General features: G+C 40.9%; 1 protein-coding gene and 1 pseudogene across 1 annotated transcript in view; both read left to right on the forward strand.

The window, feature by feature from the left end:
• The window catches only part of LOC145484659 (uncharacterized), a 107,731-nt gene that overhangs the window by 70,865 nt on the left and 15,381 nt on the right, over window positions 1-21,485 (forward strand). The window lies entirely within an intron of this gene.
• LOC145485373 (uncharacterized) lies at window positions 6,419-7,392 on the forward strand (annotated as a pseudogene).

The raw sequence follows: 21,485 nt of genomic DNA on the forward strand, positions 1-21,485 counted from the left end.
GTACTCTACATACATGTATACAGTGTCCTCCAAAAACCTGTTGTCATATAGCAGTGGCCATGGCCTTTAGCATTGCCCAACATGTTTTTACATCTTCAATCTAACTTTTTGAGTGGGCTACCAGTTCATTCACACTTCAGTTACGCAACCAGTTTAACCATGCTCAAAGGAGAAGGGTGTGGGTAAAATTGTTTTTATAAAGACCTGACAGATATGGATGCAAGTATTGTAGCTAATGCTACAAGCAATTCTATTCTTTCTTTTTTGATTTAGCATACTTATCTTGGAGATGTTCCTGGTAGCTGGCAATAGTTTGCTGTCCTCAGTTAAAGAAGCCCTCCCAAAAACGATCATATCTTATTACTAGTTTATTACTAACTTCATGCTACTTGCAACTATCTCATTCCTGGTTGATGGATGAAAATCTCTATCTTTTTTCTATCCAAGAGGTTTTGTAGATAGAGGATAGCTATCTTTGGCATGGCTTAAAGTTAACTAATATCTATCCATCAGATAGTTAGGAAATAGATAGACTAGCTAAAAACTAGCTTCCTGTATAGATATTCAACAGATACTTAGATGGCCTAGCTATCCACTAACTTGTCTATCCAAAAACCACCACTACTGTAGTAAGCCAAAAACTAGGCTATCTGAAGACTAGTCCTTATATTGAACAATAAAACACTATCCTATCTGAAACCTACCTCTGCTGTAGTTAGTAACAAGATAGCCTATCTGAAAACTACCCATCACTCATATCACACTGCGATAACCTACCCAAAAGCCAGAGATAGTAAAAAGATAGCAGCCAATCTAAAAGTTATCATCACTCATGTACACGTAGCACCTTAATGTTAACCTGGCCAAAAGCTTTCTTAGTCACAGGTGGTGAAAATATAGCTAACTATTGAAAACTCTTCATTACTCATTTTATATTGAACTTTGATACCTGCTCTTCAAATCCTAAACCGAAGTGAAATCTCTGTATTTACATAGGAAAATGTATAAATAACTCATAGTTTTATTTAAAGCTGCTACAGTTGTACATTAAAATTTAATACCAAAAACCAGGCACATCCAGATGCAAAAGGAGGACAAAATCTGGCTGGAAATGAGTTTCCATTATGTTGTGATTTATCACAAAACTTACTTAAATTTAACATATATCTTTCAAAAATCCTGTTTGAAACACTTCTCAGCTATTTAAATTGGAGTCTAGTAAATGTTTACATTCTTCAGTAAATTTTCATCAAATGTAAACAGATTTCGTGACCAGAAAAGCACAAAATATTCTTGAAATGAATTTCAAATTTCAATTACATTAATTTCTTCATGAAAGTATTTTATTCAATTAATTTTATCCATGAATCATGTGTTTTTCAAATTATGGTAAGCCTTATGTACAAATTTCTGGAAGTGGTTAAAAGTAATTTTCTGTAACCTAGCTGTGAATTATATCTGCTGTTCTAAATAACCTCTATTTGCATAACGAAATGCCAAATTATAAAAAAACCTTTGAAATACTGCCCAAATAAAGAGAACTTCAACCACCCTAATGAAAATAACATCAGTCTTTTGCAACTCAAGTAATAAGTAGCAAACAAAAGGTCTTGATAATGTAACATGCACATCTAACATAACCTCAAGAGCACCACCATCAACCTGAAAATCAAAAAGGTGAAGGATGTTGCTTTTTGATATCTTGTGTTTTAGGTGTTGTATAATACATACATGTATGCCCACTTGATCCTAGACAAGATATACACTAGCTATATGAAGTATATGTAAACTACATTAGAGAGCTCACATTTATTGCACTTACTGTACTTTTATAATGAATGATTTTCCCAACGCGAAATTGTTCGTATATTGTTGTGTTGAATACAGTTGCTTTCATAACTCCTTTAGGAAATGAACATTTGCATTCACGAAATCAACAAGACTTAACAGTGTGTTAAAGCATCTGCATCTTCTGTAATCTTCCACGATCAATTTAACCGGCCAGAGCATTTCCAGTATTTCAAGAACCTTCACAAATTATGCAAGAAAATCAGTTTACCTTGGAAAGCTGCAGGGACCATAAGCTTTCTGTAAACCTGACGAGTGTAAGAGAAACCGCCAGCAGCTGGCAAATAGTTTGATTGCCACACTGTTTTGCCGACGAAACTTCATACTTTTCCACCTTTACTGGGATTTGACTCAACTGGAATAACAACGGACATCTGTAAACAATTTGTGACTGCTTTCCAACGTAGAGCAAGGCTATAAAATAACAGAGAGCTTTGTTATCGAATCCTAACAACATTGACCACGGTTTTTGCCCGCCATTTTGGTGTTTCCGTTCGATCCCATAATCGTTCGGTGAATCTGATAAAAGAATACTTTTGACCAGCAGATTCCCTTTCCAAAGGAGTCGGTTATTTGCGCGCAATTTCGAATCCAACATTGTCAATAGCAGCAAGAAACATGGAATGATTTGTCCAAGTTCAAATGAGTATCTTGATTGCTTCGGTGAAAGAAAGGCAAGTCGCAGAAAAGTAAGTATATCATAATTGTTGCTCAACATTAAAGTTAGCTGCTCAATCTTTGAATCGAAATCAATGTTGTGGCTGAAGAAATTTCGTTGTTATATTTATTTCGCGATCACCGAAACACAAGAAAAACGTTTGTTCTCCTGATTTTATTAGCACCCGTAACGAGGAAATTATTCACACGCATTTCCTATGTATGAAATGCTTGCATAATAGCTTGTTAGTGTGCTTTTTGAAGAGGTAACTTAAAGTTTACACTGAATTGATTTGAAGCTACAGATCACGCTCGATACACTTCACTACCGCATTGCCTACATAGTGCTCTTTATTCTTTACAAAAGAATACACTCCCGATCAATTGATTAATGAAAAACAATGTTAATTCTATCGCTATTTATAAGAATATTTAGCTTCAATTGCTTCATTGCAGAGCAGAGGAAAAAAAAAAGGCAAGAATAGCGGCCCTCAATCCGAAACGAACACATTAAAGCAGAAAACGGAGGTGGCGCAGACGGCAGCTGAGTCGTGATTAAAATTCTTGTTATCTTTGTCTCGATCCTTTGGCGTGGTTTCAAATCGTTATTAATAATGACCTAGCTGTGAATATTTCATTTGTGTACTTTTCTGATGCCCTTTACTCTGTGATCCTTTTGTCTGTTATGTGTTTAAAGTTACTATCCAATCGTTACTTTTTAGCTATCAGACATCTAGTTAATTTCTTGTGAATTATAAATAGACGGCCATTTCTGTCCTGTCACCTGACAAGGAGGATCAGAAATTCTGAATCCTTTTAAGAATTATGGGTAGATGACCGTTTTGTTCTGATAAGTTATGCACTGGGGGATCAGAATTTTTGAATCCCTTTAAGTCATGTGGGATCAGAAATGCTGAAATATTGTAGAATTATAAATCGACAGCTCTTTCTATCATGTTAGCTGATTTGGTGGGGGAGGGGGATCAGAAATTCGCAATACTTTTAGAACCATGAACAGATAGCCGTTTTTGTCTCGTGAGGTGATGGGGATCAGAAATTCTGAATGCAATTAGAATTATAAATAGATGACTGTTTTGCTCTGACGGGTTGTGGACTGGGGATCAGTTTTTTGAAACTATTAAAGTCTTGGGGAATCAGAAATTCTGAATCCTTTTAGAATCATAGATGGATGACCGTTTTATTCTGATAAGTTGTGGGCCGGGAGATCAGAAAATCTGAATCTCTCAAAAAAGGAAAGCGCGATGGGTGCACGATCTTTTTTACATTAAATTGTACATTTTGGTGAAATTGGATGTATTGTCCCTGGCGGACTCAACTGAACACTTCTTTTTCTCCTTCCAATAAGCCAAAACCTTTCGGAAACACAAACTTTTTCGGCATCAAATACCAGTACCCTTCGGAATTTTTCCAAATTGGAATGCCACATTTTAGTTTGGAAGGCGTTACAATATGCTTTCTAGTAAACTAGTTTATCTCTCAAACCGAAATGATATCATAATTAAATCATCAGGTATATACAATCATGATTCAATTTAATTCTTGGTTTTATTTAACGTTTCATTTAACTTATTTCTGGTTTGTGCATGCATAATAATTATCCTTCACCGACACAAAGGAAAATAACAGTAAAGAAATAAATATAAATAAATAAGAGTAAAGATGATTATCACTCATGATCTGTAAGAAGCTGAAAAAAGAATGACAACTCACCAAATAACCATACAATGAGTTTCATCTAAAACAACGCCAAAAATATTTTCTTCGCTCAGATTTGATGAACCTTCTTAATGCTTTACTTGAAAACAACAAATCGCCGGGGTCGCCCTGTTTAAATTCCTCGAGCTTCAAACAATTCTTACCGAAAACTTGGTAAGTTTGGCTTTGGTCTTCGATCAGCGCAGTTAGTGGGCAGAGAAAATCAGAGCTCGGAGTGCTTTTGCAACTTTTTTGCGAACGGGAGCGAAGGTTGATAAGCTTATAAAATGAAAGATTTTCCGTGACCAGTGACCCTGGGTAAAGATACGAAAGTCCCAGATGTGAAAGACTTGATGGAAGCTGACTGATGCTTGCGTGTAAGCAGAACATCGTCAAGCGTTTTCGCACGATCTCCTTTCGCCGGCCCTTTCGCCGCCATGTTTTTCTTGCAGCCAGTGGGCTCAGTTTCGACCATCGGTTTCTCGTAAAAGTTGATGCTCGCACTCGAAAAACCAGTTTGACGACCGTAAACCGGAATGACTAGCCCGAGATTTGGGGCTACGGCGACTTCAAAGGCTAAAGCAGATTTGTGCAGAGCCTCTTTTTCCGTCTCTTGTCCGCTCAAAAAAAAACGATAAAAGAGGCTCTGCTCGCAGGGTGACAACCTCTCTGCAAAAAGCCGCCATTTTGTAAACAAACTTACCTCAATCCACCAATTCCATATTTGGGCAAGAAAAATTCCGTGGTTCTGATTGGTCCGCTAAAAAACCCCAGCATTGTTCCAAACATATAAAGAGGATTTAGACGCGAGGTGATATGCTTCTGGTTCGACACATAAGGAGAACGCCGTATGAATCAGCTGCCGCTCCAACGTCGCATAGTGCGACAGACCCTGCTGAATTTAATGTTGTTTGCCGCACCAAACCTAACCTGCCGAACCAAACTGATTCAAACGCCGCTCTTCTGCCGTACTTAACTCATCAGTTAGGTTGGGCGCTTGAATGGAGCGGCGTTTGGAAAGGGCCTCCTACTCTTAAAGATCATTCACAATTAACCCCAAAGTATTCATTTGATTATATAAATTTCCTTGTTTTTCTGATAACCACTGCGAAAAAATATCGTTCATTTTCTATGAATTTTCAAGGTAAAATTGACCATCTCCACGGCTTCGACGGAGGAATAGCGAAGAATGGGACGAATTAACCTTTGACGTCATCGAAGGACGAGTATATGCGAACAATGAGAAACAAAATAGATGCGAACGTGTGATAGTGTGATTTAAAATCGTTGCAGAATGCAATGAAAATGTTTTGTAAGAGGGAGTAACAGTACAGCATGTTGACTTTGTGGTTTAATAAACGGGAGGACTACGGCTACACAACTTCCTGTTTTTTTTTTTTTCCGGCACTCGCTGTATTCCTGAAAACTTGAGTTGAAGCCAAAAGGAATCTGGGTACAAACAAGCGTTGAGAACTCGCAGGAACAGAACTCAAAACGTGCGCTTCACTTGCTGAAATTTTAGTTTCGAGATACGAAGAAAAATATTCTTCGGGAGATCTTTGGGGCGTTTTTCCGCTGTGCTGAGAGAAATACACAAAAACTGTGAAAATGATGACGCGGTAATCTAAAAAGCCAAAAACATTTTTATTATAAATTGTCAATTTTGGGGTATACTGATACCGTCTAGGCTAGTGTGGAAAGCGCTTAACGATAACAAGGTGACCGCTATTGAATTCAAAATCGTCATTGACGAAATGAGGACTTAGCTTATAATTATCAGACCCTCAAAGAGAGAGTTTTGGGGTTGAAGGGTGGTAAGGGGTCCTGGTGGAGTGTGCTGGGGCCACCAGGTGTACTTCGCAAATGCCAGGAAATGCCCATCGTGCCAAAGGCTCTGCCACCAAGTCGGCTGTCGCATGTCCTCGTCATAACCCCGGTAATGCAGTTGTATTGCAGCTGAGCGACAACGGCAAAAGGCGGGTATCCGGCGCCTTTCAAATAACAGGATATTGTGGCTAAGGGAAGAACACCCTGACAGAAAACCCAGGCCCTCCAGGTTGGGGGTTGGGCATGGGGCCAATCCGCCCATCCCGTAAAGAATTATCGATTACAGAAACCGGAGAAAAAAAAGAACTGGCCCTATACCCACTTAAGGTTATTGTCAAAATCAATCAATCATCAATCAAAGAGAACGAAAGCCTTCTCCCGGCAGTCAAGTCACCAAGTGAGTTTGAAAAACTCAAGAAAGGGAGCTTAGAATTGAGGTTAGCAAAGAACTTTCAACAGAACCTTAAACACATAAGTCATCGTACTCAGACTATCCCCGTTTCTTTCCATTTTCACTGCAATCTAGCGTATTCATTAAGACGATGCCTTCTAGTTCTCTGCTTCCCAAGAGCCACAACAAACCAGTGCCAGGTATGATGCGGTTCCTCTGTGTTTTTGTTTGCCTTGGTTTAGAACTTCTCCTGTGCTTGCAATATTTCACGGACATGATGAACAACTGCCCGCCTCTTGTTGGAGTTGTTTCTCCAAGTGAAGTCACTGGATATCAATTTGGTAACGGAATCAATAAATTAAACAGTAATAATAAATTCAACTCTTTGATTAACTCAAAGAAAGGACCAGACAATTCTCGTAACAATGTCCATCAAAGCCCTCGTCAAGCAAAAAAGTCGTTAATTTCGCGTAGATTGCAAGACTTCCGACACGACTGGCTTCGTCAGCGCCGTGCACGGGTAGACTGGAAGAATATTATTAAGCCTTGCACTGACAATATGGCCTGGGGATTAGTGAAGGAGCATTGGGGTAAAACCAATAGAAGCAACGCTACAACAAGTGACATTATATTCAAAGATATCAGACCAGGGGGAGAGTTCAGCAGGATTTTCATCCAGTCAAAAACCTCAGACAATCGAACGAAGTTGATTGGTGGAGACACGTGGAGGGTTTACGTACGTGGTCCAACAAGCATTGCGGCCACTGTTTTCCATCACAATAATGGAACTTACGAAGCTATATTTCTCATCACGGAGCCTGGTGTCTATCAAATAATGATTTACCTTGATTACAGTCTTTGTGATGGCCCACCCACCTCGCGATTGGTTCATCATAGGCGGCGTTCATGGGGCCAACCACAGAAATGGAATTCTAGGACCCTTAGACGAATAAGGCTCAGCTAAAAGCCCCTCTTTCTGGTAAGTAGATTTCTTTGTAACTTTGTTAAGGGTGAGAATATTTTGTCGATCAATAATAACCCAGCCGCTTATAACAGTTTCCAGCACAGTCAGTCAGCCTATATTGATATCAAACACGCACAAGTTCTCCGTTTTCCCCCTTAGTTTTAGTTTCGATTGAAAAGACATATCAATCACTCAAGACAGTGTTTGACCACACTTCCAAACACCTCGAAATTCGTCAAAATTACTCCGCTGCGCGTCTTATTTCCAGCTCTCTTCGCAGGGTTTGTAAATGTGGTCGAACAAGGTCTTTCCTGTTTAATTTATTACATAAACGTTTAAAGGTAAAAGTGTTTTGTTAGCTTAAACTGTTGCTATGGTAACTTGCAATGTCAAAGTATGACTATAACTTGTTCACTGGATGACTGGGCATTTGCTTGATGTCATCACTGTAGTGTCAACTGAAAACGAGTGGCAGTAATAATTTATCAAAGTACAATTGCTGAAACATGCTGCAAACTGTTGCGAGTGACCATTAGCTCACGTTCCCTATTAGTGATCTGTAATGTTATGTAATGTAATATGCAATAAAAACGCTTAAGTGCATGTGCATGCGCAAGATTGTGATGGCTCTATTATGTGAGCAGGCAGGATGAACCAAATTCTTCACTGTTATAGGTTACCGAGCGGGTAGATGGGCTATTTTGCCCGCTCGGGATTACGCGCTTTGTCACGCAGGAAAAAATTCTCCGAAGCCGAAGCAGGTTCCATGTAAATAATCTTTTATTAACCAAGCTTGCTTGATTAAGATAGCTGGATATTTAATTTGCCCCCTTCTTTATTTTTTACACCACGACACCATCTCGCTTCATAAATACTTAAAAAGAGCACTTAGCCAATATCCAGCCCTATTACACATCGCCCCATGTAAAGGAATCCAAGAGGGTCTTGGATTCCGGATTCCACATCGTGGATTCCGGATTCCGGTGACTGGATTCCGGATTCCATGCCTATGGATTCCGGATTCCAGACGTTCCGAGATTCCGGATTCCAACGGTTTTAACTCTGATGTTCATTCGTACTGCGATAGCAGATTCTGCTATTAAAGTACGAATTGAGTAAAAAAGAAAATACCATTTTCTTTTCAAAATATCAAAATGTGTTAATATCCTTAAACTGGAGTTTATACGGCATCAATTAAATTAACTTTTGATAAAATAATTAACTTGTTGGGGTACCTGTTAAGAAGAGGCGTCTCTGAAGTCCACTGAGTAATCCACAGCGTTGAAGCTATCTGACGAACTGTTCTCATCAAAACGATTATATCGTCAACAGAACCAAAAGTAGTAGGAATTGAAGTTTGGTGCTTTGAATGTTCAAATTGAAATCGCCTGCTAAAACTATTTATTTCTTTATTTCAGTGTTTAGCCAATACAGCTACTAGTACATTAAACAATAGCCGAAGCCATTTGATCCCTCAATGATGAACGAATTACACAACATGAACCTTCCTCTGCTTCTCCCCCTGAACCAAGTTCAGATCTACGAACTGAACTTAAAGATACCAAAGTGCCCACAAATGGATGTTGAGCGCGGCGAGCAGACGTAAATGTCTTGTTTACCCAATGAAAGCCATCACAATAAACTCTGAGCGTGCATCAAGATGCTTGTCCGGGCGTAAAGGAGCGTTTGACTAATCAATCTAAAACAGATCTTAAGGAATAAAAACCCAGATGATCTGGAATACTTGTCTGAGTATGTCGTTGGCAGTGGGACCCACGTGCAGTATTATCATGCTTGGCAATTGAAGTTATTGTGTAGAAAATATCGCACAATTACACAGCCGAGGACAAAAAAAAAAAAGCGCGAGGAGAAACTTAGTACATGGAGCTAAGATAGATTGTCAGTGCTTTAGGTGACCATACACGGCTACCAATGGCTTGGCCAATGGCTTGGCCAATGGCTCGTACACGCAACGAATCGTAAAAGTCCGTAAGTAACGACCTCCGAAAGAAGTAAGGCCCCCCCCCCCATTCGCTGAAAATAGAGGAACTAAGGTTCAAAAGTATAATACTTTTCCAATCAATAACCTGAATAGCGTACGATAAACTGGTGACGATTCAACTAGAGAAGGTATTGCTAGCCAGCAAACAGGCTCCCGGCGAGGACGGAAAAAATGGTTTTCAGTGTCACGCAATTCAAAATAGATCAAAATAAAAATCAAAACCGGTCGATAGATAAAGTCCAGAATCTGGGAAATGGAAGAAGGTAAATATGCAGACTCTCGCCAAAATTCTGGTCATTGCAATTTTTCTTACGCGAGATATGCGGATAAATTTTTTACCCAAATTTATAGAGATTTGTATAAGACGCCAAGCTGGTGCCCATCCCGTATGGGCACCAACATGGCGGCCGGAAACCCACAGAAACATCTGGCACTGAGTTTTGTTAAAAAAAGCGTGAATTTATCCCTCGAGGAACTCTAAAACATTAAAATAATACTTTTTCTAAGTCATGAACTGTTCAGATAGCCAAGTTCCCCGAAATAAGTCACTTTTTTAACCATTATGATGCTCTCTAGGCCGTCATGTAAATGCCGCGTCACGCAAAAGCTTAGAAATTCAAGTGTAGTGTATCACAAAACCAAGAACCCCCGGGGGAGGGGGCACTGTTATATATGGGCTATATAGGCATGTGCCGCTGTGAAGGGTATGGTTTTCAAGCAGTTTACTCTAGGATTAGCTATATAAATCAGAGCGTTTGGGTCTAGAATAGGGTATCATTTTTCGCGAAACTGACCAGTTGGTTGAAGATTTTATCTAGACTAAGGGAACCAGGAATTGCCACTCAAAAATTTAAAAAAATCAAATCGGTTAGTTTAAATTTACGGAAATAAGTCTCCACAGTGTCGATAGATGGGGTATTTGGGGAGTTTACTCTAGTATAGGGTAGCAAAATTCAGCTTAACTAGCTCTGGTTCAGGCTAAGGGTTCCAGGGTCCAAGCGGCACGTCCATACTCAGAAATTCCCAAAGTAACCCCCCCCCCCCCGGGCCAAGAACCCATTCGGAACGAAAATTTGTATGAATATTAGTTTGCAGCTGCTCTTATACATCATTAAAGTAAAATCTCAGGAAGATCAATAGTTTTGTAGTTTGAATTTTAGCGACGTCATATAAAAACCAGCTATAGCTTATTACAGGAGGCGTCATGAAGCGCCCTGGTAAAACAAACACCGCAAAATTTTCATCAAGTAACAAGAAGGTACTAACAGGACGTTTTATTCAAATTGAAATTACTAAAATTGACAACTTCGCATCATTTTTAACAGGAACGCATAAAAAGAACGTTTTAAAAATAGTTTAAGGTATCTTACATTACGGTCTGCATATAAAGTGCCCACCCGTGTGCCAGTAGCCTGAGAACGCAGACGTATTTCCGGTTCTCACTTGGTTCTGCCGAAAATAACGTCCGCGAACCCGAGCCAGGAAACGATTTCTGTGACGTAATGACTTTTGTTTCTCCTTGGCCAATCAGATTCTATGATAGAATGAAACTCGAGTGCTCCTCACAGCAAAAACCTCGCGCAGTAGTTCTGGAGCTAAACCGTGATTGGATTAAAATTCCTACGACACAGAAATCGTTTCCTGGCTCGGGTTCGCAGACGTTATTTTTCGGCGGAACCAAGTGACACCCGGAAATACGTCTGCGTTCGCAGGCTAATGTCCCAGCAACATAAATTTCAACCGGAACGAAGAATTTCTAAACGATTTCTAAGAACTCAGTGTTTTTACGAATTACACCCACAGCCTTAGAGAAACACAGCCCTGTTCTCATAGCATTAAAAAAAAAAAAAATTCAGGCAGAGATACTTACAGTAAAAGTCAACTCCGTCCCCTCATGGGGTGTGAGATTCTCGCCCATATCAACTTTCTTTTCTCTCGCAAATTCTCGCGCGTTTAGAGATGCGCCACAATAGCGTTTTGGGTGCAGGGTCCCAACCAATGCTTACCTAACTTTTTAAAGATGCCACTTTTAGCCCTCCCCCAAATCTACACACGCGTATTTCACTTGTGGAAAATAATCGATTTGCACAGTGATTCGGTAAGAGATTCTCGCCCATATCAATTTACTTTTCTCTCGTAACTTCTCGCGCGTTTAGAAATGCGCCACACTCGCGTTTTACGTGCAAGGATTTCAACCAATGCTTACCTAGCTTTTTAAAGATCCTACTTTTAGCCCTCCCCCAAATCTACACACGTGTATTTCACTTGTGGAGAACTATCGATTTGCACAGTGTTTGGGTTGGAGATTCTCTCCCCTATCAACTCTCTTTTCTCTCGCAAGTCGTCGCGCGTTTAGAGATGCGCCACACACGCGTTTTAGGTGCGGGGATCTCAACCAATGCCTACCTAATTTTCTAAAGATGCTACTTTTACCTCTCCCCCAAATTTACACACGTGTATCTCACTTGTAGAAGTCTAGAGATTTGGATAGTGTTTGGGTAAGATATTCTGGCCCCTATTAACTTTCTTTTCTCTCGTAAGTTCTCGCGCGTTTATAGATGCGCCACGCTAGCGTTTTAGGGGCGGGGATCCCAACCAATGCTTACCTAACTTCTTAAAGATGCTACTTTTAGCCCTCCCCCAAATCTACACACGTGTATCTCACTTGGGGAAGTCTATCGATTTACATAATGCTTGTGTGAGATATTCTTGCTCCACTCAAATTTCTTTGCTCTCGTCAGTTCTCGCGCGTTTAGAGATGCGCCACTCGCGTTTTAGGTGCAGGGATCCTAAGCAATGTCTACCTAACTTTTTAAAGATGCTACTTTTAGCCCTCCCCCAAATCTACACACCTGTATTTCACTTGTGGAAAACTATCGATTTGCAAAGTGTTTCGGTTGGAGATTCTCGCCCAAATCAACTTTATTTTCTCTCGTAATTTCTCGTGCGTTCAAAGATGCGCCACACTTGCGTTTTAGGTGCGGGGATCTCAACCAATGCTTACCTAACTTTTTAAAGATGCTACTTTTAGCCCTCTTTTAAATCTACACACGTGTATTTCGTTTGGGGAAAACTATCGATTTGGATAGTGCTTGGGTGAGATATTCTCCCCCCTATCAACTTTTTTTCCTCTCGTAAATTCTCGCGCGTGTAGAGAGGCGCCACACTCGCGTTTTATGTGCAGGGATCCCAAGGAATGCCCACCTAACATTTTAAAGAGGCTACTTTTAGCCCTCCCCCAAATATACACACGTGTGTTTCACTTGTGAAAGTCTATCGGTTTGGACTGTGCTTGGGTACATAACATATTCTCGCCCATATAAACTTTCTTTTCTCTCGTACGTTCTTGCACGTTTAGAGATGCGCCACACTCGCGCTTTAAGTGCAGGGATCTCAGCCAATGCTTACCTAACTTTTTAAGGATGCTACTTTTAGCCCCCTCCAAAATCTACACAAGTGTATTTCACTTGTGGAAAACTATCGATTTGCACAGTGTTTCGGTTGGAGATTCTCGCCCATATCAACTTTCTTTCCTCTCGCAAGTTGTCGCGCGTTTAGAAATGCGCCACCCTCGCGTTTTAGGTGCGGGGATCCCAACCAATGCTTACCTAACTTTTTAAAGATGCTACTTTTAGCCCTCCCCCAAATCTACACACGTGTATTTCACTTGTGAAAAACTATCGATTTGCATAATGTTTTGGTTGGAGATTCTCGCCCATATCAACTTTCTTTTCTCTCGTAAGTTCTCGCGCGTTTAGAGATGCGCCAAACTTGTGTTTTAGGTGCGGGGATCTCAACCAATGCTTACCTAACTTTTTAAAGATGCTACTTTTAGCCCTCCCTTAAATCTACACAAGTGTATTTCACTTGGGGAAAACTATCGATTTGGATAGTGCTTGGGTGAGATATTCTCGCCCCTATCAACTTTTTTTCCTCTCGTAAATTCTCGTGCGTGTAGAGAGGCGCCACACTCGCGTTTTAGGTGCGGGGATCCCAAGGAATGCCCACCTAACATTTTAAAGAGGCTACTTTTAGCCCTCCCCCAAATATACATACGTGTGTTTCACTTGTGGAAGTCTATCGGTTTGGACTGTGCTTGGGTCCATAACATATTCTCGCCCATATAAACTTTCTTTTCTCTCGTACGTTTTTGCATGTTTAGAGATGCGCCACACTCGCGCTTTAAGTGCAGGGATCTCAACCAATGCTTACCTAACTTTTTAAGGATGCTACTTTTAGCCCTCCCCCAAATCTACACAATTGTATTTCACTTGTGGAAAACTATTGATTGCACAGTGTTTCGGTTGGAGATTCTCGCCCATATCAACTTTCTTTCCTCTCGCAAGTTGTCGCGCGTTTAGAAATGCGCCACCCTCGCGTTTTAGGTGCGGGGATCCCAACCAATGCTTACCTAACTTTTTAAAGATGCTACTTTTAGCCCTCCCCCAAATCTACACGCGTGTATTTCACTTGTGGAAGTCTATCGATTTGGACAGTGTTTGGGTTGGAGATTCTCGCCCAAATCAACTTTCTTTTCTCTCGTAAGTTCTCGCGCGTTTAGAGATGCGCCACACTCGCGTTTTACGTGTAGGGATCCCAACCAATGCTTTCCTAACTTTTTAAAGATGCTACTTTTAGGCTTCCCCCAAATCTACACACGTGTATTTCACTTGAGGAAAACTGTTGATTTGCACAGTGTTTGGGTTGGAGATTCTCGCCCAATTCAACTTTCTTTTCTCTCGTAAGTTCTCGCGCGTTTAGAGATACGCTAGAGTCAAGTTCCATTGCCTTTAAAAAGTGCTTGATTTTATTTGTGTGCGTCGACTTTGTTCACTACTCTCACGTTCGAATACCGCGAATCGGTCACGCCAAAACAGTGCAGACCGTGCAGACTGCCGACACTTGTTTGGGCTTTTCATTGTGACTCCTTTTTTTGGGTCTAGTTACAAAATAGTGTTAAATATATCTGAAAGTTTGTTATTTATCCACAGGCTGCACAAGTGCAGTATTTGACTTTTGATTCAACAGACAAACGCGTACGAGACTTCGTATGGGAAACTTAGTCTGTACGGTCTGCAGGGTTTTGGCGTGACCGATACTACGCAGTATTCGAACGTGACAGTAGCTACTGAGTGAACAAAGTAAAATCAAGCACTTTTAAAAGGTAATGGAACTTGACTAGCTTCTAACTGTTCATGAAGACAGCCAATTTCACTTTACATTTTTGGGATCGATTGTTTGTTTTGGAGTTGCCCATGGAAACTGTCAGTGGAGTTCAGTTGGTTTTACGACAAACATGCGGTTGGCATGTGCATGGAATTTATAGCAGCGGGCAGGTCACGGAACATTAAACATTTCTTCTTTTAGAAGTTTCCAAATCTGGGTCCAGCTTCTTTTGAAGGTTAATCCAAGAAGACGACTCTTCTATAAATATAAATATTCAGGTAAGTATCGGCTAACATACTTCAAGTTTGCAAATTTCACTGGAATTGACCTCAATTCAATTCTCAGCAAACAAAGTTATTGTGTCAAAATGCGCCCTTTAGCTCCTTTCTTCACCCTGTAAGATTTCATATCTGGAAATAGTTTCTTGCAATCATGGTTTCGGAGAGATATCACTAGAAATTGTTCCAAAATAACGAACCGTTTGCTTTTCTTCCGGGTTTTCTTGCAGTAATCGGTTTCGTTACACTTGGGTCAAAGGTCACGTTTTCAGGAAGAGGTGCTGCATTTAGTTCGCTATCTCAGCGCTCGCGATTTTATTTACCCAAAAATTTTATTTCACTAATTTGAAGAAGAAACAATGCTCTTTCAGACCAAACTAGGCGTTTTGGGAAAAGCCGTGTACCAGAACGCCTTTTTAGCATTTGAAAATAGCCTAAATGTAGACCTCTTGTAAAGCTGTCTTGGGTCGTTAATTTAGAAAATTCATCAAATATTTTTGTTCTAATCAAATCACGATCTATTTAGCTCTAAATAGACAAAAAAGGAAGTACAAATACGACGTGCAATCAGTTTGTAATGAAGATTTTTACTTTTGAGTTTACGAGCCTCTGAATATGCCGCTCATTTTTGACGGATTTTGGCCGATTTGGGGCATCGAAACGAAAAAATTGCGGCAAAAAAATAATTTTTGATTTATCGAACTTAAAACAATATTTTTGTAACTAGTACCCGTAGGGCTTCATTCTGGGCGAGTTTGAAGAAATTCGATTTTTTCGCTATTTCCAAGTCTAGTTGATATTTAGACGAAGCTGCTCTTAAAGATGCTAGTTTTGCCCCTCTATTTACACATGGGTATTTTTTACTTGTGGGAGTCTTTCGATTTGGACAGTGCTTGGGTAAGAGATTCTCGCCCATATCAAATTTCTTTCCCCTCGAAAGTTCTCGCGTGTTTAGAGATGCGCGTTTTTGGTGTGGGGATTCCAAAGTATGCTCACTAGGTTCTCTAAAAATGCTAGATTTGGCCCTCCCCCAAATCTACACACGTGTATTTCACTTGTGAAAGTCTGTCGCTTTGGACAATGCTTGGGATGGAGATTCTCACCCATTTAAATTTTTTTCTCCTGCGTGTTTTCGCGCTTTTAGAGAAGCGCCACATTCGCGATTTTGGTGTCGTGATCTCAAACTATGCTTACTGGACTTTTTAAAGATGCTAGATTTGGCCCTTTCTCAAATCTACACACTTGTATTTCACTTGTGGAAGTCTGTCGCTTTGGACAATGCCTGGGTCAAAGATTCTCGCCCATTTATAATTTTTTTCTGTCGCTTTTTTTTTTGCGCGTTTAGAGATGAGCCACACTTGCAATTTCGTTGTCCGCATCTCAAACTATCCTTACTGGACTTTTTTAAGATGCTAGATTTGGTCCTTTCTCAAGTCTACACAACGGGTATTTCACTTGTGGAAGTCTATCGATTTGGACGGTGTTTGGGTTGGAGATTCTCCCCCATATCAACTTTCTTTTCTCTAGTAAGTTCTTGCGCGTTTATAGATGCGCCCCACTAACGGTTTTGGTGTCGCGATCCCAAACTAGGTTTACTGGACTTTTTAAAGATGCCAGATTTGGGCCTTTCTCAAATCTACACACGTGTATTTCACTTGGGGAAGTCTATCGATTTGGACAGTGTTTGGATTGGAGATTCTTGCCCATATCAACTTTCCTTTCTGTCGTAAGTTCTCGCGCATTTAGGAATGCGCCAAATTCGCGTTTTAGGTGCGGGGATCCCAACCAATGCTTACCTAACTTTTTAAAGATGTTACTTTACCCCTCCCCCAAATCTACGCACGTGTATTTCGCGTGTGGAAGCCTATTGCTTTGGACAGTGCTTGGGTTAGGGATTCTCGCGAGTTTAGAGATGCGCCACACGCGTTTTTGGTGTCGGGATCTTAAACTATGTTTACTGGACTTTTTAAAGATGGTAGATTTGGCCCTTTCTCAAATCTACACGCGTGTATTTCACTTGTGGAAGTCTGTCGCTTTGGACAATGCCTGGGCTAAAGATTCTTGCCCATTTATATCTTTTTTTCACTCGCATGTTCTCTCGAATCAGTTTAGAGTCCTTGGGACTTGGAAATATCGTCCAGGTTTTTGGAAATCGACCCAAAGTTGGTCAAACTTACGCTGCGGGTAGCCTGGTCTCGGCGACTTAGTGGCTATGTTTCGGCCAGACGGCTTATAATTAAGCGCTCAAACATTTTTTTTTTTTGTCTATTTTACGGAAAACCAAGTCTTCTCGAATTAGTTTAGAGTCTCTGGGACTCGGAGATATCGCCCAAGTTCCTGGAAATCGATCTAAAGTTGGTTAAAATAACGATGCGCGTAGCCTGGTCTCGGCGACTTTCTAGTGACTAAGTAGCCATATTTCGGTCAGACTGCTCATAACCAAGCGTTCAAACATTTTTCCTCTGTCCAATTCACTGACAAGCAAAGTCTTCTCGAATTAGTTTAGAGTCCCTGGGACTCGGAAATATCGCCCAAGTTTCTGCAAATCGACCCAAGGTTGGTCAAAATCACGCTGGGCGTAGCCCGGTCTCGGCGACTCTGAGCTCTGTCCAAATCGAGAGACTTCCACAAGTGAAATACACCTGTGTAGATTTGGGGGAGGGCTAAAAGTTGCATCTTTAAAAAGTCAAGTAAGCATTGGTGAAGATCCCCGCCCCTAAAACGCGAGTGTGGAGCATCTCTAAACGCGCGAGAACTTACAAGAAAAAAGAAAGTTGATTTGGGCGAGAATCTCCAACCTAAGCACTGTCCAAAATCGATAGACTTCCACAAGTGTTTACATTTGTGTAGATTTTGTAGAGGGCCAAAACGAGCATTTTTAAAGAGCCCCGTAAACATAGTTTGGGATCCCCACGCCAAAAACGCGAGTTTGCCGTATCGCTAGACGCGCGAAAACACGACAGTGAAAAAAAGATATAAATGGGCGAGAATCTTTAACCCAGGCGTTGTCCAAAGCAACAGCCTTCCACAAGTAAAATACACGTGTGTAGATTTGACTAAGGGCCAAATCTAGCATCTTTAAAAAGTCCAGCAAAATTAGTTGAAAAATTCCGACACCAAAACGCCGAGTGTGGAGTATCTCTAAACGCGCGAGAACGTACTAGCGAAAATAAAGTTGATATAGGCGAGAATCTCTTACCCAAGTACTGTCCAAATCAAAAGACTTCCACAAGTGAAACACACGTTTTCCAGAAGTAAAATGCATGTGTGTAGATTTGGGGGAGGGCTAAAAGTAGCATCTTTAAAAAGTGAGGTATGCATTGGTTAGGATCCCTGCACCTAAGCGGCGAGTGCGGTGCATCTCTAAACGCGCGAGAACTTACGAGAGAAAAAAAAGTTGATAGGGGCGAGAATCTCTCACCCAAGCACTGTCCAAATCTTTAGACTTCCAGGAGTAAAATACACGTGTGTAAACTTACGGGAGGGCTAAAAGTAGCATCTTTAAAAAGTGAGGTAAGCATTGGTTAGGATCCCTGTACCTAAACCGCGAGTGTGGCGCATCTCTAAACGCGCAAAAACTTACGAGAGAAAAGAAACTTGATAAGGGCCAGACTCTCAGCCCAAACACTGTCCAAAATCGATAGACTTCTACATGTAAAATACGCGTGTGTAGATTTGAGAAAGGGCCCAGTCTACCATCTTAAAAAAAGGCCAGTAAGCATAGTTTGATATGCCGACACCAAAATTGCGAGTGTGGTGGATCTCTAAACGCGTGAAAACACGCTAGAGAAAAAATATAAATGGGCGAGAATCTCCAACCGAATCATTGTCCAAAGCGACGGACTACCACGAGTGAAATATACGTGTGTAGATTTAAGAAAGGGCTAAATCTACCAGCTTTAAAAAGTCCAGTAAGCATAATTTGAGATCCCGAAACCAAAATCGCGAGTGGGGCGCGCGAGAACTTACTAGAGAAAAGAAAATTGATGTGGGCGAGAATCTCTCACCCAAGCACTGTCCAAATCGATAGACTTCCACAAGTAAAATACACGTGTGTAGATTTGGGGGAGGGCTAAAAGTAGTATCTTTAAAAAGTTAGGTTAGGATTGGTTGAGATCCCCGCACCTAAAACGCGAGTGTGGCGCATCTTTAAATGCGCGAGAACTTACGAGAGAGAAGAAAGTTGATTTGGGCCAGAATCTCCGACCCAACCATTGTCCAAAATCGATAGACTTCTACAAGTAGAATACACCTGTGTAGATTAGAGAAAGGGCCAAATCTACCATCTTAAAAAAGTCCAGTAAGCATAGGTTGAGATGCGGACACCGAAATTGCGAGTGTGGCGCACCTCTAAAAGCGCGAAAACACGCGAGCGAAAAAATATAAATGGGCGAGAATCTCCAACCCAAGCATTGTCCAAAGCGACAGACTACCACAAGTGAAATACACGTGTGTAGATTTGAGAAAGGGCTAAATCTACCATCTTTAAAATGTCCAGTAAGCATAGTTGGAGATCCTGAAACCAAAACCGCGAGTGGGGGGCATCTCTAAATGCGCGAGAACTTACTATAGAAAAGAAAGGTTCTATGGGCGAGAATCTCTCAGCCAAGCACTGTCCAAATCGATAGACTTCCACAAGGGAAATACACGTGTGTAGATTTGGGGGAGGGCTAAAAGTAGCATCTTTAAAAAATTAGGTGAGCATTGGTTGGGATTCCCGCACCTAAAACGCGAGTGTGGCTGATCTCTAAACGCGCGAGAACTTACGAGACAAAAGAAAGTTGATATGGGCGAGAATCTCTCACCCAAACACTGTCCAAATTGATAGACTTGCTCAAATTAAATATACGTGTGTAGATTTAGGGGAGGGCTAAAAGTTGCATCTTTAAAAGTTAGGTAAGCACTGTTTGGGATTCCCGCACCTAAAACGCGAGTGTGGCGCGTCTCCAAACGCGCCAGAGTTTACGAGAGAAAAGAATGTTGATATGGCCAAGAATCTTCAACCTAAGCACTGATTAAATCGATAGACTTCCGCAAGTGAAATCCGTTTGTGTAGATTTGCTAGAGGACCAAAACTAGCATTTTTAAAGAGCGTTGTAAGCATAGTTTGGGATCCCCACACCAAAAACGCGAGTTTGCCACATTACTAAACGCGCGAAAACACGAGAGTGAAAAAAAAGATACAAATGGGTGAGAATCTTTAAGCCAGGCGTTGTCCAAAGCGACAGCCTTCCACAAGTGAAATACACGTCTGTAGATTTGACTAAGGGCCAAATCTAGCATCTTTAAAAAGTCCAGTAAAATTAGTTGAAAATTCCGACACCAAAACCGCGAGTGTGGAGCATCTCTAAACGCGCGAGAACTTACTAGCGAAAATAAAGTTGATATAGGCGAGAATCTCTTACCCAAGTACTGTCCAAATCAAAAGACTTCCACAAGTGAAACACACGTGTGTAGATTTGGGGGAGGGCTAAAAGTAGCATCTTTAAAAAGTTAGCTAAGCATTGGTTGGGATCCCCGCACCTAAATCGCGAGTTTGGCGCATCTCTAAACGCGCGAGAACTTACGAGAGAAAAGAAGGTTGATAGGGGCGAGAATCTGTCACTCCATGAGGGGACGCAAATGACTTCTACTTTAAGTATCCCTTCGCGGTGTTTTCTTTTCTTTTTTTTTTTTTTTTAATTCTATCAGAACAGGGCTGTCTTCCCCTAAGGCTGTGGGTGAATTCGTAAAAAACGCTCAGTTTTTATAAATCGTTTAGAAATTCTTCGCTCAGCTCCAGTTCAAATTTATGTAGCTGGCACATGGGTGGGTACTTTATATGTAGACCGTGATGTAAGACACCTTAAACTATTTTTACTGTTCATGACGTACTGCTACGTTAGTCTGCTTTATAAATATTTAACTGCTCTGGTCGATTTTTTAATTTCAATATGGTTAAACGTTCTTTTTATGCGTTCCTGTTAACCCTTTGGATACCAAACTTTCGCCAAAAAATATTGTTTTAAACCGTTTAGTCAGGGTTTTGGGCTGTCATGACGCTAAGTTTATCGTGCGTTATTCAGGTTATTGATTGGAAAAATAATCATACTTTTGAACCTTAGTTCCTCTATTTTCAGGGGATGGGGGGCGGGGTGGACTCACTTCTTTTGGAGGTCGTTACTTACGGACTTTTACGATTCGTTGCGTGTACGAGCCATTGTACGGGCGATTGGCCAAGCCATTGGTAGCCGTGCATGATCACCTAAAGCACTGACAATCTTAGTCTTAGCTCCATGTACTAAGTTTCTCCTCGCGCTTTTTTTTTTTTTTTTTTGCCCTCGGCTGTGTGATTGTGCGATATTTTCTACACAATAACTTCAATTGCCAAGCATGATAATACTGCACGTGGGTCCCACTGCCAACGACATACTCAGACAAGTATTCCAGATCATCTGGGTTTTTATTCCTTAAGATCTGTTTTAGATTGATTAATCAAACGCTCCTTTACGCCCGGACAAGCATCTTGATGCAAGCTCAGAGTTTATTGTGATGGCTTTCATTGGGTAAACAAGACATTTACGTCTGCTCGCCGCGCTCAACATCCATTCGTAGGCACTTTGGTATCTTTGAGTTCAGTTCGTAGATCTGAACTTG

The sequence above is a fragment of the Orbicella franksi genome, chromosome 4, assembly GCF_964199315.1.
Source record: "Orbicella franksi chromosome 4, jaOrbFran1.1, whole genome shotgun sequence".
In the NCBI taxonomy this organism is placed as follows: Eukaryota; Metazoa; Cnidaria; class Anthozoa; order Scleractinia; family Merulinidae; genus Orbicella; species Orbicella franksi.